Source organism: Canis aureus, chromosome 9, assembly GCF_053574225.1.
Source record: "Canis aureus isolate CA01 chromosome 9, VMU_Caureus_v.1.0, whole genome shotgun sequence".
NCBI lineage: Eukaryota > Metazoa > Chordata > Mammalia > Carnivora > Canidae > Canis > Canis aureus.
The window spans coordinates 62,079,558-62,098,197 of record NC_135619.1 but is presented as its reverse complement, the minus strand read 5'-3'; the positions used below and the strand labels follow the sequence as shown (position 1 = coordinate 62,098,197).

Genomic DNA, 18,640 nt, shown 5'->3' with positions numbered 1-18,640 from the left:
AATTTTAAATACTCTTCCATTGTAGTGTTTGGAAATACACATCCTTGTTGGGAACAAGAAAATGACAACATAACCATAAGGTAATCATGGGTTCCCTACAGTGCCTTACTTCAGCTCATATAGTCACACATATATCCTTCTCTTTGGGTTTTTCATACCTCTACAGAAACCTTGTGGGACATTAGAATGTAATGTTATCATCAAGTTATTAAACAAGAATCTGTAATTCTTATGTGGGAGGCATTGTGCTGGACCCTATTGGGTATATGTGCATCTGTCTAAAATGGTTCCAGTCTAAAAGAGCCATATTCTGGTAGAACTTGAGTCATCTCCACCCCTTATTTGCAATAATAACAGTGTTCTTGTGATATTTCAAAGAGGTATCATAGAGCTATGCATTAACAATGCCTCCCCTGTTTTTAGAATATGTCCATAATGCATTCCTCCTACAAGAGTGGGAGGTTTTGATGTGCTTATTATATAACTGAAAGGATTATGCAAGTTTTCTTTGTTAAATGGACTGTTGTTTTTTTTTTTTAAGTCAAATATTTTTTAATCCCTTGCTTGGTATCTAAGTATCTATGAGCATTTAAGTAATATACTAGGAAATCCCTCATATCTAGCATATAATAGATCTAGAATTGTATAATTAGTTAATAAATACTGCACCTAGATCTTTGGGAGTAACTATCTTTTTCTAGATTTCTAAATATATTTTGTGTGAAGGGAGTACATACCTTGAAGCCTAGCATTCTACAAACCAATGAAGCTGAAAAAAAATATTAGTTGCAATTAATGATATTCAGTTCTATACAGAAAATCACGTGTGTGTGGATACATATTGTGTATGTATGTATATACATATACATGTGCTTGTGTGTATAAATGTATATATATCATCTTTGGGAGAAATTTTGTGTCTTAAAATATGTTTTCATCTGCTCTGCATGGAGCAAATTTGTTAGTGAACCTCTTCTGTAGGAGAATCATTCAGCATGGCTGCATTTTGTGCTTTTTCTAGAAAGGCCACCTCTATGCTTTCAGATAGGCCAGCTAATAGCGTGGTAGTTATTATGTCTGTAATTTACTTTAGAACATTTTAACGTGGAAAGTGTTATAAAATGTGTGTGTACTGGTTTCAATCTACACCCTGAGGTTAGTCAGCTGTCCTTATGCAGCATTCATATCCCATGAAAGGCCCTCTCTCCTGTTAATGAGAATGGATGTACTCAGAAGCAGCGACTCTGATGGAGCTTTTTGGAACTCCTTTACTGGAATCCTAGAGACTTTAATAATCAGTACAATGAATGTTGAAAGAGGTCACATAATTGAAATTAGCTGTATTAAAAATATGTTGATTGTCAAAAATATCTTAGAGAAATTTCTGCTTTGCATTAACAGGGAAGGTATAAAATCTAGTAGACCTTTTGCCCTTTGTCCTTGAAAATGGTCCCTTGGCCTTAACCCCTGAATAGTCCTGTGTCCTACCAAAGGTGTGGAAGAGTCTTAATTGCCTGACTCTGAGAATGGTTTAGCTTAATCTTGTATTGTGATTCTTGGGCAATTTGGGGAACTATAGAGACAAGAGATCTGGGACTCCATGGAGTTTACAAAAGTAATAGGTACAGGTTATATAGAGAGGTAACTAACCTGTAATTATTGGCAGCTACTAAAGTCCACCAAATGGGGCCTGATAGATGTGTGTGACCAAATTGGCTTAAAATAGCTCATGATAAATTCTTTTCAGGGACAGTTATGTGACATTCTTTCAATAGCATGCTTGGCCCAATTAATATTTGTTAAATAATTAAATAATAGTTCAAACTAAATTAAAATCAATCATATACAGATATACGCAGATGTCAACAATTGAAATAGAATCTTCTTAGTTCATTTTAGCTCAGAAAATGTCAGAGAGATATTCTTTTGGTATGACTAAGTAGAAATCGTACCTCAATGGACATTTGTGAAGTTGACCCCTAAGAGGACTCATGTGAAACAGTGAAGGGAAAGAAAATTGAATTTTGAGTCAAGTCTAAGTTCTTACGCAGGTTGTATCTCTGAAAAGCTGGATGGCAATGAGAATGTTATTGAAACTTGCTGGCTTTTAATTTACTGTTCTGTAAAACTAGTCTTACTGATTGACTCATTCATTTTTTTTCCTCATTTTCGTAAATTTCATCATTGATTTGATAATTCATAATAATATTAATAATGGTAAACACTATTCACCAGGCACTTGTTTTAAATATCTTCTATTCCTTAACATATTTAATCGTTAAAGCGATCTATGAAGCACATACTTTTATTATCCCAAGAGGATACTGAGGCATAGAGACAGAAAGTAGATTTTCTAAGGACTGTGAAATGACTGATGCCAGTTTAGACATGCATATCTCTTAGGTTGTTTTTGGTAAATCACAGTAGTGGCCAAAAATTTGGAGTACTGAAAATTACCTACTTTTCGAGCCTCCTGCTACTTTGTAATGAAAATAAGTCATTACAGGCTGAGTTATGTTCCTCAAAACTCCTATGTTGATGTTCTAACTCCTAGTACATCAGTAAGTGACTGTATTTTGAGATAGGAACTTTAAAGAGGTACTTTAGTTAAAATGGGGTCAATAGGATGGGGTCCTAATCCAATCTAACCAGTGTCCTTATAAAAAAGGGAAATTTGGACACAGACTTGCACAAAAAGAAAATGATGTAAGAACACAATAAAAGACAGGCATCTACATACAAGCCAAAGAGAGAAGCTTCAGAAGAATCCAAACCTGCCAACACGTGATTTCAGATTTCTGGACTCCACAGTTGTGAGAAAATACATTCCTGTAACCCACTCAGTCTGTGAATACTTTGTTAGGGCAGCCCTCTCCAATGAAGGCACAAGTCTAAGATCAAATGTTGATACACATATGTCACATATTAATTCAACAATTATTCACATGCACTAAAAAAAAGTCAATTCATAGGATCTGTTCTGTTGACTAAAAGATATCTCAACTCTCTGTCCTTCTGCATGATCCAATTCTGACTTTGCAGGAAAGGTTTCCTGAAGCAGATTCCAAGAGCCCACGCATATAGCTCACAATTCCAGAGTTTGTTGCTGGACACCAGACAGTTGAGGGATTCAGCCTAATGTGCTATTTCTAAGTGTGCAAGTTGCACTAGACTTCAGTATCTTGACAATCAAGAGTAAGGAGTATTCCTAAATTACTTTAGACAGTTCAACTATCTTATATGCATTTAATTCCACCAAGGAATTGTTGATTGACATGCCATTATTTTTGATAATTTTAAAAAGTTATATATTTTGACCATCAGTAGAGTAATCAGCGAATCATCAGGTATAGGGATGTTTGTAGTGGTACCAGGAATGTGTCTTTTCTGAAGGATAGCTGGCTGCCTTCTGGACTGTGCATTCACATATTGGCTGATCATTTCTCAAATGCACTTTTGAGGGTAGCACCTGGGCACTGTACTAACTTAAGTGACATGCATGTGTTATCTCAATGTACAGACTGGTATATTCTAAAGTAAATGGCAAGTATCATGTTCTCAAGTCTCTCTCGCAAGCAAGAAACAAAGTTGGGACTGGAACTCAAGAAGTCAGGCTGTGCTCCAAACTATTGGCACATTAAGCATTTGTTATGGATGATTATTCACAACCGATGCAGCAAGTTACAAACATTATTCGATTTAACCCTACAAGAAAATTGTGATAGAAGTCTTATAGACGGAGGCACAGGGAGTATTTTCTCCCTGAGAGTAGACAGTATTGAAAGTGAAGAGGCAAGGCTATCTTGTGTGCAATTAGGACAGTCCCACAGGACCTTCTGCTCTGCAGTTGCCATCTTGAACCCCGTCATAATTTTCTATTTGAAGTTCTATTTTGTAAATTTAGTCTGATGGGACAATGCAGGGGGCTTGGAACTTGTGTTCATATGTGATTCCCCATCCTGCCTCCTCGTCACCTCTCTAGGATTGGATTTCAGCTTTCTGTTTCCCTTCTCCCCAACCCAATAGTCCCTGGAGTCTTGGCCCGCTAGCAGGGCTCTGGGCATTGGTACTGGGGAGGGTCAGGATTGGGTGTGTGTCAGTAGTGCTGAACTGTGGAGCCGAGATATCTGTAAGATTCTGCAGTCATTCGGGGAGCGGCCTCACATCTGAGGTAGTGCAGCATTAAATAGATCTATCCCATAGATCTATTAGAGAATGAAAAACAGGGATCCCTGGGTGGCGCAGCAGTTTGGCGCCTGCCTTTGGCCCAGGGCACGATCCTGGAGACCCGGGATCGAATCCCACATTGGGCTCCCGGTGCATGGAGCCTGCTTCTCCCTCTGCCTATGTCTCTCTCTCTCTCTCTGTGTGTGACTATCATAAATAAATAAGAATTAAAAAAAAAACAAACAAAAACAAAAACAAAAAACAGAGAGACCACTGAAAAAAGGAACAGCTTTTTTCCCCCTGTGTTTTGATCAAAGAATGAAAAAATTTTCATTTTTATTTTGGATTGGATCCTGAAAATTATGTAGCTGGTTCTGTAAAGAGGAATGAAATCAGGTGTTCTAAAAGCAAGGTCAATATTTTTCTCTGGTATCTTATGCTGTAAAATTGTCCAACAAAGAAAAAGTAGATATAGTGTTTACTCAGGTCTTATTGCCCCATTTGGAAAAGGAAAAAAAAATAGGGTAGACCAGAGCAGGTTGTAAGGTTAATGCTCAAATACAACATCTAGGCAAGAGAATGAACTACAGGACAAAGGAAATGCTTGGTTGTTGTTAACAGAACTAATAAACTTTGAAAGGTTTTAAAATGTGAAAACATCAAATATTTTGAAAGTAGGAGCAGAATAATTTTGTTTTTAGAAATTAAATTGGGAAAGAAAGAGGGTCAGTGGTTTAGAGCCATTTTTATTCATTAATTTAATATATAATCATGGAAAATCTATGATATGGAGGTTTTTTTTTTAAGATTTTGTTTATTGATTCATGAGAGACACAGAGAGAGAGGCAGAGACACAGGCAGAGGGAGAAGCAGGCTCCATGCTGGGAGCCCGACGTGGGACTCGATTCCGGATCTCCAGGACCGCGCCCCGGGCCAAAGGCAGGCGCTAAACCACTGAGCCACCCAGGGATCCCCTGATATGGAGTTTTAAAAAGACTTATTTGAGTCTTACTTTGACTTTGAGCATCCAGTGAGAAAAGAGCATGACTGGAATTAAGGTATCATCTGTATCTATAGTAACTTCTGGGCACTGTAAGCAGCAGAAGCTAATGGTGGATGGCAGGTCCATTCATTCAACAAACACTAATTATTTTGTGCCAGTCCTTTTCAAACTAATCACACTGACAGAGGGGGAAAATTTTGCCCTGTGACTTTGCATGGAGGGCAGTCTCAGAGATAAAGAATTAAAATTCAAGTGCTGAGATGGAGACACATTGCCTTCTAGAGAAATAAAGGAGACAATGGCTAACTGCTTGAGGGTTATGAGTTAACAGGTTAAGAAGCAACCAGATCTTTAAGCAGCTGGAAGCTGCAGGTGTCTGAGGGGGAAAAATGAGCACAAGATAGAAAAGCAGCTGAGGGCTTTGCTAGGGTTGTCTGGTGCCCAGTGATTAGTTCCTGATCTGTGAGCATGTCATTTATTCCTGATTGATGGAACTTTCATGCTCTCTTAGTGTGGGTTCTAAGGTAAGCAGCTGGACCTGGCAATGGGGAATCTTCAGAAGTGTTTTAAGAAAAAGAGTGATGTGACTATAATATCCAGTGACTATAATTTAGAAAGACTTAAAGTATTAGAGGATCAGAGAGAGAGAGAACCCAGGAGGGACTATCACAAGAGTCAGCACAAAGGATAATGAGGTCTAATGCTGGCGGTGGCTTTCTACTCAAAGAAGGACTTTATGTGAAAGATCCTTAGCCATCATGGCAGCTTTGCTCCTCAATAAAATATCAACTTCATCAATAGTGGCTTTACTCCATAATTGTATAGCACATTATTCTTTCCTAAGTTTCCTAAGTTAACCATTATCATTGTTATTGAATCCAGGGGATGAGTCTGAGGTCATGTAGTCTGTTGTGGGTCAGAACCCTAGACCTCTTGATTTTTATGAGGCTTTCCAACCTAACACTTCACATTTTGTAGATATTCTAACAATCTGTGCACTCTGTACTCTTTCGCATTCTGTGTATATATTAAAAGCTTAATATATTTCCATACAACCTTCCCCAATTTCTCCAAAGCCCATGTCTAAGGAAGCATTTGGCAATTCCAGCTTTTAGTTTCAGTAATTAAAGTTCAGAGATATGAAGATGCATTCCAAAGGTCATGGACTGGACACTTAACTGGATTTTAAATCAAGGTTGGAATTTGTCCTCATTGTAGCTGTGGTAACTTTTCCATAGGTGAAACTTTTATTTTATTTCCTTTCTGGCTGAATGGAATTTCTCAAGACCCTATTTTAACTTGATCAGTATTTTGAGCACTCTTAGTCTGTATGAACTCAGAAATAGTGCAAGCCTACAAAGGGAAAATAACATTGCCCAAAGTAGTTCTGTTTGTGAGCAAAACTCAGAGCTGTGTGGAAAGAAGATTGAGATTGAGCCACAAATACTTGTTCAGAATCTAAATTGTCTTCCCTATAACATCAGCTTAAATGCATTTGGACAAGTTAAATGGTTCTCCATTTTTTTCTTCCTTAAGGAAGTTCATTTCTTTATGTAGTTATCAGAAGGCACTGCACACTGAATTACTGCACTCCTCACTCTGCCAATTGTTGGTGTGTATAATGATGCACCTGTTAGTCAAGAAATCCCCAAGAAAGAAACTGTTCAGCAAAGCTCAGACAGACGGAGGGCCTTCAGAATACTCTCGCTGAATTATGCAAGATTTTCTGGTTTATGGTCATTAAAGGCAGTGATAAAGCAGCTGTTGCCGAGAAGGATGTTGTCAAATATGAGTGCAAAGAATAGTGATGATTACCCAAAGCCATTCACCCATTGCAGGGAGCTTTGTGCTAGTATTTCTCTTATAAATCCTTCTTTTGATAAGATTACCATTTGCCTGGCTAAATATTTGCTCCAGGCATCACCTTGACGTTCAGGGTCTAAAACTAGATAAATGTGCAATATGTGTCTATGCTACTCTGTTTTTTTTTTTTTTTTTCATGGAGTTTCAGAAGGAAAGGCCGGAAAGAAATGCTGCAATAGCAGGGTTGACTTTTCAATTTGAAAAAAAAAAAATGGAATTAAGCTGCTTCACATATAGGACTCTATTCCCCTTTTATTTACTCAACTTAACAAACTTAAATGGTTTTGAACTGGTTCACATGAGATGGAAGAAAAAATTGGAAAAAAAATTATTGAAAAGATGTCCATCTTTTCTATTTCAATAATGACACTAGCCTCGGATTTCAAAGATTATTTGTGTTGTCCAATGTATGAGTATTGAAAGAAGGAAACAAATAAGATTGCATTGAGAGATACATTGCCCAGCTGTGAGGCATGCCTGGAACTAGGGGACACCGCAGGGACAGGGTGATGTGCTCAATAAATAATGACTAAGAGCGATAATGATGGAGCAAATATTTGAACACCTCTGAGGTGAGAGCCATACAGAGAGGTGAATGTTTATTGATGCAAAAAAAGAAAAATCAAATCCAAAGAATAGGTTTTAGCACCATAGAAAACTTGGTGGGGAGATGGAGAGGAGACTAAATATGATAGCCTCAGAGAGTGGTCATCACCTCTAACAGATGCCAAGTAATGGATTTGACTAATCTTTTTTAGGGGGTCAAATGGAGTTTTAATTTTGTCCTTAAGAACATTCATGAAATATGTCATATAAGGAGATAATTCAAAAATATTCTAGAGAGAAATTTGACCATGAACAATTTGTCTTTTCAGATATAAAGGATTTTCCATTGTCAACAGAGTCTAACTTCAGATTCATGCTTAGAGAAACACAGATTTTCATGGCAATTGAAAAGTAAGTTTTAGCAAGTAATTTAATAGGTAATATTTTTTATTTGTTAAAATGTAGAACCCTAGAGACATCTTAAAAGGAACCTTGCTTGAATATTTATAGCATTTTAAAAGAAGGAACTGTCTGCAGTTTTGTGACAATTATTTAGTGCCTATTTATAAGTAAGACCATCCCATTTCTCAAATGGCTTAGTCTAATTATATGAGGGTAAAGGAAGACATATAAAACACCTACCTATTGGTATCAGAGGATCTCTATAGAATATCTGGATTCTTTCAACATTTTTATATGTTTCTGCTTCCTAGACAGTAAATTAGGTCTTATGAAATGATGTTCCTCTATTGGTTATCATCTACCTGGTATAGGTACTTCATAAATATTTTTATATGGACAAGATGAAGAATATGAGTTAAGAAAAGGGGGCATTTCTTGGTGGAGCAGTAGTGCAAATGCAGGGCCAGAATCCTACCTCTAGAGCATGATGGGAAATACAGGAAGGAAAGAAAGGGCTTTGAATGAAAATCATGTCCTTCAAAGGTGCTTGTGTCTTGGTGATCATTGAAAATTCAGTTTTGCACTGCCATTTTCTGAAATTCAGAAAAACAAAGGGACTGTAAACATATGGCAGGCTTGTTTAGGGGTAAAACCTGATCTGATTCCACTGGTTCTTTAGGTTTTTAGATTTACTCCATCTCCTGTAAATTTTTCTAAGTTTTTCGGTAAAAATGTTAATGTGTTTGATTACTAGTGCTATACCAATCCCCAGCAGGGGGGTGTTCTTAAAATACACTGTAGGTACCTTATTACATTTCTAAAATATGACAAATGTTTAGTGTGTGAACATATCCTAATTCTGAGGGCTTAAGAGAAGGAATTATGGACATAAGGAAGTTCACAAAGGGACTAAGATAACAAGTAGACTTGCAGAGTTAGCCAAGTGACTTACTCAGGTCAAGCAACTCTTCCATTGTAAACCCAAGATTTAAATTCAAGTCTTTCTGACTTTAACTTTGTGATTCTTCCTTCCCTCCAAAGAATTATAGTAGCAGAAGAGAAAGAAGTAAACAAATTTATGGTTATATGCTTAATATTTGCCAGGCATTGCTCAAATTAAATTTATTCATTTAATCCTTTATATAATCTTATGATGTAGGTATTATTTTTATCCTAATTTTATATATGAGCAAAAGTCCAGGGAAATCAAGCAACTTGCAAATGTCCACAAGGTTCCTAAGTCACAGAGCTGGAATTATGAGCCCAGATAGTCTGTCTTTATGCCCGTAGCCATAACCACCATATATACCCTTAAGATAAGAATTATGTCTAGGATACCTGAGTATAAAAGCAGGTAATGTCAAGCTCCTTGACACAAATGCAGAGAAGAGAACATATGAAAACAACAGGATGAGGAATGGACAGAAATTCTTGTTTAATCACAAGTTGGATGAGACCTCAATTAAATCCCTAAAAAATAAAGTCTTAGTGATTAAAGCCCAGTGAAAACTGTCTGGATTAGAGACATACAGATATAGCTTTGAAAAGTTTGAAGTTATCTGTTTTGCATAATTGGTTCATACTTTATGAAGAGAATGAATTAGTTATTCTCATGTTCTTTGTTTCCAAAAGCTCATATTAAAAGTTTCGATGAGATATTATTCTGAAAGTGCTTTGGTGAACCATCAAACACTACATAAGTAGAGATAACTATACTAAGATATTCATGGAAATGTCTCTTTTAGTCTAGATTCTCCAGAAAGGAGAGCCTGAGGGCAAGTGTTGTTTTTTTCTACTGACTTTTTGACTAAGGAACATAATCTTAGGGAGCGATAGCGAGGGACATAGAGAGTGAGGCAAGGAAGGAGAGAGGGGCAATTAGAGAACCTGGATGGTTGCTGATTCTTAAGGATCATTGTCTAAAAAGTCACTTCTGGGGATCCCTGGGTGGCGCAGCGGTTTGGCGCCTGCCTTTGGCCCGGGGCGCGATCCTGGAGACCCGGGATCGAATCCCACGTCAGGCTCCCTGCATGGAGCCTGCTTCTCCCTCTGCCTGTGTCTCTGCCTCTCTCTCTCTCTGTGACTATCATAAATAAATAAATAAAATCTTAAAAAAAAAAAGTCACTTCTCAGTTTAATGGAACAGGTGAAGGAAAGGCATAACCTCTTGTTCCTATCTTCCACTGGTCAAAGTTTCATCCCACTGGACATAGTCTGTACCACTTTCAAGTTGAGGTGGTGCAGGTGTCAATAGGATCTTGCTTGCTGGTACCCACTCTTTGGCATCAGTAGGGAGGTTAGAGGGGTTGGGGCTATTTATGTAGCCTGAACAGGAGGTGACGTGAGGTCAAGTTGTACTTTCCTGACAAGAGTTGGAACTCATATAGAGTAGGGCCCCTAGCAGTAGTTGGAACAACAAATGAACAAGAGGGACAAAACCTGAAGTGATTGGTGCATAAGAAGAGTCTGATTCATGGTCTACTTGGTTACCATTACATTTTAAGTGATGCATTCTAGACTATGACCTACAGAATTACACAGTATAAACTGTTAGGCCATGTGTCTGTACATATAATAGAAGAGGAATTTTGAGTAGGAGAATATTATCTGTTCTCTTTCAAATGAGTATCTTTTTAACTGATTAAATATGATTTTGACTTTAGGTAATATTATTTTTTCTCCTAAAGTAACATGAGCTAATAATGCTTTTATTTATAAACTCTATAGATAAATTATTTTCAAAAATGGGTCGCATTGGATAATCTTTTATTCTTTATCTTCGTTTTTTTCTCATAATTTGTCCATTTCCTTGTAATTTATGAAATGACTATAATAAACAAAGAAAAATGTACTTTGAGAGGTAAACAACATGGATGGCTACTTATTGGTACCTTTATATTTTAGTGCCCTGGCATATCAGATGATATCTTATAGCAGGGATTATTTATTTCCCTTGGGTTTTAATTTCTCTTACTCTGATTTGGCTATTTGTCACCCTACCAAGGGCATTGGAATTGAAGAATGAGGGTCATTGGAGTGCCTGAAAATAAATCTTTAAAATATCCTTTCGTTTTCTTCCAACAGAAATCAAGAAGTGTGATGAGCCCTACAGTGTCACAGAGAGCATTAACCATGTTGGGAAGCCTCCGTGGGCTCATGTTGCTTGGCTTTCCCCAGAAGTGGTAGTAAATAGACCGATTCATCTAGATAGAATGGACAGAAGCTCATAGGGGAAACCGAATTACGCTTGCAAAGGCCCACGTGACATGCTTGCTACTAGAAAGAGCCAACTAAATTGAATGTTAGAAGGGTGGTAAACCCAGGAGGTGTGTTGTGACCTAACGAATTTCCTCAATGGCTGTTGTGAATTGCTCTGGAAGATTCCAGAGTTGAGGTTTGTTTGTTTGTTTTTCCTTAACTTTGGACAACATGATATACAGAGCAGCATGCTAGGGCAGCAATTGAAGGGTGATTCTTTTTTTTTTTAAGATTTTATTTATTTATTTGACACAGAGAGATAGCAGAAGCAGAGGGAGCAGCAGAAGGAGAGGGAAAAGCAGGCTTCTTACTAAGCAGGGAGCTTGATGTGAGGCTGGATCCCTGGGATCATGACCTGATCCAAAGGCAGGTGCTTCATTAACTGAGCCACCCAGGGCCCCGAGAACTCTGATTCTATAAAATGAGCCAAAAGCAGACCCTTAACCATCACCCAGGTACCCTCCACTAAAAGTTTTTTTTAAACTAACCAATCCCAAATCTACTTACCTTGCTTCCCCTATTCTAGTTCCTTCCCACAGAAACCACGATAAAGTCTCTCATGCAATTTTCTTTCTACTCCCTCTGTGTCCCAGCAGACCTCTATGCCTCCCCTCGGGGCCCTGCATGACACAGTATGCCTCTTCTCTTGGGAATCTGTGAGTATAACAAACTATGTTTTCAAGGGCAATTGTCTCTTGATCTGTTGGCCTTTCCATACTTACATAATAATAAAACATTTTAACATGATAGAGACTGAACCCCTTACTTATTTTGAATTTCTAGCCCTTACTCTCGTAGAAAATGCCACATATATATATGAAATATGAATCTTGATGGTAATTTAGTACTATGTTACTGGAATCTGCTTCATTTCTATTAGTTATTAAAGAACAGTGCATAAGATATCTTGTTTGACAATAAAATTTTTGGATTTTTTCCTAAACTATAGTTTTCCAACATTGTATTTTGTAATAATACTTATTCTCTAGGTAAAAACATATTCTCTAGTAAAGAACTAATTTTTCTTAGTTTGAATGCTCTTAAGAGCTCCATGCTTTGACAAGAAATGTGGTTGTGAACAAAATGTACTTTATCGCTGACACGTCTTTCTAAATACTGTTCATCATGGTTGTACCTAAATATAATTAAATATAATTTAAACTGTCTTGGGATCTGACATAGTTATGGGTGATTTACATGTAGAAATATTTTAAGAGATGAAAAGAAGCAAGGACACTCTATTTTGGACTTTTGGATTGGCAACACTCACATCTCTGTTGGTCACACCTGCCATATGTTGGCTTCTCTTTTCTTCCAACTGTTTTCCTCCTGAAGAATGACTTTGAGGCAGGAAACTTCACTTCCCACTTCTGGATCTGAGAAATGCTTGTGTTTGCATATCAAGTAGTTTGCTTTTTCCTGAAGCATCTCAATTCTGTGTTTTGGCCTCACTGTGTTTTCTTAGGGTAGGTGAAATATTCATCATCTGACCCATTCTCCCAAGTACCAAAAAGCAGGTCTCTTTGTTCCTGAGGAAGGTTCACATGGGTGAGGAGGAGGATTCAGGTTGCTTTGGAAAGCAAAATGAAACTCCTACAATCATACTGTTGGCAAAACGTGAGCTCTACAGCTCATACCCAATAAAATGAACCTTATTTCTCTAGGGCCAGACTTAGCGTAGAGTTAAGTATTGGGTAAGGCAGCTAGAAGTAAGGAAGAGACAGTCAGTGGAGTTGCTCTTCTTTTGCTTATTTTTTGAGCCCAAACATTGTAGATGACCTAATTTTTCCCAAAGTTAAAGACTAAACTTTAATTACAGATTAAGCTACTGTTTTCTGAGCTCCTCCAAAGGATTCTCCTTGACCTTCTCCATCTTCAGTACACTTGTCATGTTCCCATGCTTCTGGCTTCTTTTTGGACTCCTTCTGCTTGATACTTGTCAACAAGTATAAAGTAATTCCCCTAAAATTTTAGCTACTGTAAGTAAAGATGAAAATTTTGGGAGCCAGAAGCAATAATAAAAATGCAAGTCATAACTTTTATATATAATGTTGAAATAATGCATAAAGTTCATGGGAACAAGAGCCTGCAAATGAATTACGGTGTTTTGAGTCTTCCTACCCAAGGGTTCTGTTAGGGGTCCTGAATAGTTAATACTGCCCCTATTTGGGCCTCAGTATACCATCTCTAGATAATATGCATCTGTTGGCTTAGGTAACTACATATAGTAGGGTTAATTTAATCTAGATCTTAACCAAAATACCTACCAGAGTCCAGATGGGTGTATTATGGCACTGTGTCCAGTCAGTTCACTATGTGGAAAGAGCGCAGGAAAACTAGCCAAGAAAAGAAGTTCAAAATAGGAAAAAAAAAAAAAAGTTTGGTTGAAGACACAAAATGCCCTGAGATATTGAAATTTGGAGTCAGATATATTTTTTTAAGAGAGAGAGAGAGACTCTTAAGCAGGCTCTATACCAAAGCATGGAGCTGGATCTCACAACCCTGAGACCATGACCTGAGTGGAAATCAAGAGTAGGGTGCTTCACTGACTGACCCAGCCAGGTGCCCCTGGAGGCAGAGATTTTTATTTTTAAAAAAAGTTAATTCATCCTCATCATGGGCCAGTATTGACTTATCCGGAACATTTGTCTATCTCATACTGAGTTATTTGTTGTTAGTGGTAGGAAAAGGGAGATAATTAAATCCATAAGAGCAAATATAAACTATATATTAGAAGCTTGAAAACAACCAAATTTAAAAAATATGTGGTTAAGAATGGGTCCTGATCCCAAGACAGGCTTGCCAACTGGACTGTCTTGCCTTCTTCTCATTTGTTTCAGTGAGATTCACGTTGTTTGGACTTTGCCCTGCTGGCTGAAAACTGTTTTTCATTTTTTTTCTTTTTCCCCACCCAGGCCTGGCTTATGACAGAGATTGCTAAATGCTAATAATATTAATTTTCCTCCTTTTACTTTTTTTTTTCCCTGCAGGCAACCCTCCATTTTCTTTAAAGGGACAGTGAGCCCAGCTAAAAGAATACATTTCTCAGATTCTCTTTCAACAATTTTGTCCATGTGACTAAGAGTCTTGTTGATGAAATCTAGGTGGAAGCCTCTTGGTCCTTCTTGGAAAGCCACCAGACCTAAGAAGGGTATTCCTTTATACTCTCTACCTTCTATTTTCCTGCTGACTGGATTCCAAATGCAATGGCTGGAGTCTCTGCAGCCATTGTGGACTATGAGGTAATTTGGATAACAGAAAGCATGGGTGTAGAAGTGGAAAACTGTAAGAAGTCTAAGCCCTTAAGGGACTCTGTGGAGCCACCAAAACAGCCTTGGACTTCCTCTCTCAGAATGCTCTGACATGAGAGACTAAAGTCTTGCCTGTTTAAAGTGTTGCAAAAAGGTCTCTATTGCTACAGGCTGAAAGCAGCATCTAACTAATATAAACCCTGCCTTCTAATTTCTTTGTCTTTGTTGCCTAGAAGTGTACATTGACTTCAAAAAATAGCCTTAAAGTCATAGCTCCTTTCTTCTCCCTATTATCCATTTCCCACAGGGACTGACCTGTCCCAAACCTCTTCTCTGAAGTGATACAAATAGGATATATAGTTGATGAGGGGATCCCTGGGTGGCTCAGTGGTTTAGCGCCTGCCTTTGACCCAGGGTGTGATCCTGGAGTCCTGGGATCGAGTCCCACGTTCGGCTCCCTGCATGGAGCCTGCTTCTCCGTCTGCCTGTGTCTCTGCCTCTCTCTCTGTGTGTCTCTCATGAATAAATAAATAAAATCTTAAAAAAAAAAAAGGATACATAGTTGACTTTTCTAGTGCTTAGAAATGCATGCTGTGCCCTCCTTAGAATCTTTGCTTTCTCCCCTATGTGGCAGTATTTTCAGATGCTCTTCATACAACTTTTTTTAATCATGCTTCATATTCTAATTGAGCTGACAATCTGAAAAAAAAAAAAAAAAAAAAAAAAAAGAAAAAAAAAAGAAACAAAACACCCCAAACAAAACAAAAAGCAATTTTTAAGACTAACAATGAGAAGCAACTAAAAGTACAGTCCTTAAAAGCACAGCTTTTATTCAGATAGACCTGGATTTGATTTTGAGTTTTTCAGGCAGTGTGAAGGAATTATGCTCCATAAACTTTCCAAGTCTCAGATCTTCACCTCTACAATGTGGGCCACTCTTGTTGCACTTGGAGAGTGGTGATGAAAACTTGACTGAGTTAATGATTGTAGAGCTCCAAGAGAGTACCTGGCACTTCAATGCACTCAGTACATCAGGACTGTTATTATTATTATTATTATTATTATTATTATTATGTGTACTGGTGATAATATTGCCAATAAAGAAGTCTAATTAGTGATCCAGCTAAGATCGTCCATAAAATGATGATTCATGGGTAGAAAAGTCTTAAGAAATGGAGCAAACAGAATGTGAACATTTTCTTACAAGCATACCTTTTGAAAAGTTAGAGAAATTGAAATTCAAGCTCAAGTTAGAACCTAAGAGTCATAGACATTCCTCCATTTTGCTTTTCCGATATGCACAGTTTCAGATTGATTTATATAAGGTGAGAAGAGAAATGGTCTTGAAAATCTTATAAAAGGCAACAAAGCAACAAAGAGATCAATAGACTTAGAGAGATCGAGGATGATTAAAAGGGCATAGAAATGTAGCTGAAATGATGTGAACCTGAATTACTGAGGAGAAAAGAGAACATTATGGTTTTGTTTGACTTATTAAAATGAAATGAAGCTAGAGGGAGGGGCTCAGCTGCACCACCTCAACCTCCAGCGGATATAACAAAAATCTTAACTCTATCAAAAAGGATGAGTAAATCAAATAGAGATAGGTGGTCTAAGATGGCTTTAAAATCAAATAGCCAACATTCCAAAGGAAAGAAATAGAAAAGATTTCTCAAAATTACTTTTAAAACCTGCTGAAGGGCACCTAGGTGGCTCAGTTGGTTAAGTGTCTACCTTCAGCTCAGGTCATGATCATTGTTGGGGGGAGGGGGCGGTCCCTGCTCAGTGGGGAGCCTGCTTCTCCTTCTCCCTCTGCTCTTCCCCCTATTTGTGCTCTCTCTCTCCCAAATAAATAAATAAATAATCTTTAATTAAAAAAAAACCTACTAAAGATACACTTAAATGAGTACATCTTAAGTATTATAACCAGAGTAATTTCAGAAAGGAAGGCTTCTATTTCCAAAACTGCTGGGCATTTTGGGTTCCCGGGTCTATCCTGATTTGGGATGTCATTATCATGACATGTCCAATGCTCAACTCATTTCCATCCCTTCTTTATTTTCTCGTGATAATGGATCTGGTGATTCCCAGAGAAAAGGATCACAGTTTGAACATCCGAGATAATAAGGATCTGAGAAGTGCTTTCCAGGGAGGTGTGGCTTCTGTTCAAGCCATTCCAGGTTCTCCTACACTAGCAACCACCGTGATTATGACTGGCAAATATCTTGGCAGAGTTTGGCAGAGAGGTATTTGTTTTGCTTTGCTTTTGTTTTGGAAAGAACATTTCATTGGTAGCATTGTATACTTCTGTTTGAAGACATAGGTTGTCTCATTTCTTTTTTTGTTATGTTAAGATTCCCTGATGCTGGGCAGCCCTGGTGGCTCAGCGGTTCAGCGCCTCCTTAGACCCGGGGAGTGATCTTGGAGTCCCAGGATCGAGTCCCACGTCGGACTCCCTGCCTGGAGCCTGCTTCTCCCTCTGCCTGTGTCTCTGCCTCTCTCTCTCTCTCTCTGTATGTCTCTCATTAATAAATAAATAAAATCTTAAAAAAAGAGAGAGAGAGAGATTACCTGATGCTTAGGCCTAAATTCATTAGCCCATGAGGGTGCACAAAATAGTAATATTCTCATCCTTTCATTTCTTCTTTATCTATTAACTGGAACATTTCTATAGAGAGACACTGTTTCATCAGTTATGGAGTACACTGTGGTTCTTTCAAATAGGATAGGCAAGAGAAATGCTTGGTATTTTTAAATTTCCTACTTTTCAAAACAAGGGCTCCCTCCCCCACCATTGTATCTTTTGCCCATTTTTTTATTGGCATACTATCTTTTTCTTCCTGATTTTTAGAAATTTTTATATATTAAGATATCATCCCTTTGATGTAAGATGCAAATAATTTTTACTTGCTTTGTCACTTATCTTTCATCATGCACTTAAAAAATACAGTAAAAAGCGTTTATTTTTTCTTTTATTTCTTCTGGAACTGAAGTCATAGTTAGGAAACCTTCCCTCTTCCCAGAGCATAAAGAAATTCACTCACATTTTATTTTAGTGTTTGCATAGCTTTTTTTCTTCTTTCTCAATTTAAATCTCTGAGCCATTTGAAATTTATTTGGATATACTTTGTGCCGGAGTATCAAATTTTTTCCTATTTAAATAACAATGTCTCAAGCACTTTTATTTTTAAAGTCTATGTGATGGCATTTTACAAAGTCTCAGCAATATTTCTCTAATTATATAAATTGATGAACTGAATCATCCCTGTTTGCTACCTCAAATTCTCTTATCCTGCTTAAATTGAATTCATATAAATAAAGGATAAATTGGACAAATCAGTTGGAAGAGCATTATCTTGAATCGTTAGCTAAACAAGCTTTCTCTAAAAAAGAATTTAAAAAATTTAAATGCAAGGAAACATCGAACTACACTGTCTTATTTCTTTTTCATAGGATCTCTGTAATTGTTTTTATTTGCTTCACTTTATATATATGAAGATGCTGGGTCTCATTGAAACTTCCCCAATGTCACACTGCATTAGAGCTGGGCCATTTGAACTCCAATAATGGTACCTTGACAGTTGTTGGGGCAGTGTTTATTTATTCACCATTTTTTGATCTAACATCAACAAGAAACATTGCTCTGAGGATTCTATCCCAATTTTGGGTGTCATTAGCGTGAGAAAATAAAGAAGGGATGGAGATAAGTTTAGCATTGGACACTTTGAATGTGAGGTTCTTGTGGAACAACCATGCAAAGAAAACCCACCGGGGCCTAGCACAAGGCTTATGGAACATATGGTTGGCATGGTTTATTTTTCTGAATTTCCATCATGCCACTTAACAGTTTTAAAATTTGTCTTTATATAATGAACATTAGATGAATCGTGGTAACTAAATATACACAATACTCCAAAAAAGTAATTTTTAGCATTGTCTGTATTATATGCTTCTTACAGTCTAGACTCCCATCAATTGGCAAAGGTTACCAATGCTTATGAGAGAGGAGGAGGGAGGGAGACACCAATTAAGGGCAAGATAATGTTTCAGGTTTAAGTTACTTTTGAGTGAATAGATTAATTGGGTTGTTTATACAACCAGTTTAAAGATTATATTTTCTATTAAGGTTTCTTTAGACTTATAGTTGTGT

General features: G+C 37.5%; 1 long non-coding RNA gene across 1 annotated transcript in view; it reads right to left on the bottom strand.

Moving 5' to 3' along the window:
- Positions 1 to 18,640, bottom strand: part of LOC144320181 (uncharacterized) — a 59,637-nt gene that overhangs the window by 31,841 nt on the left and 9,156 nt on the right. The window lies entirely within an intron of this gene.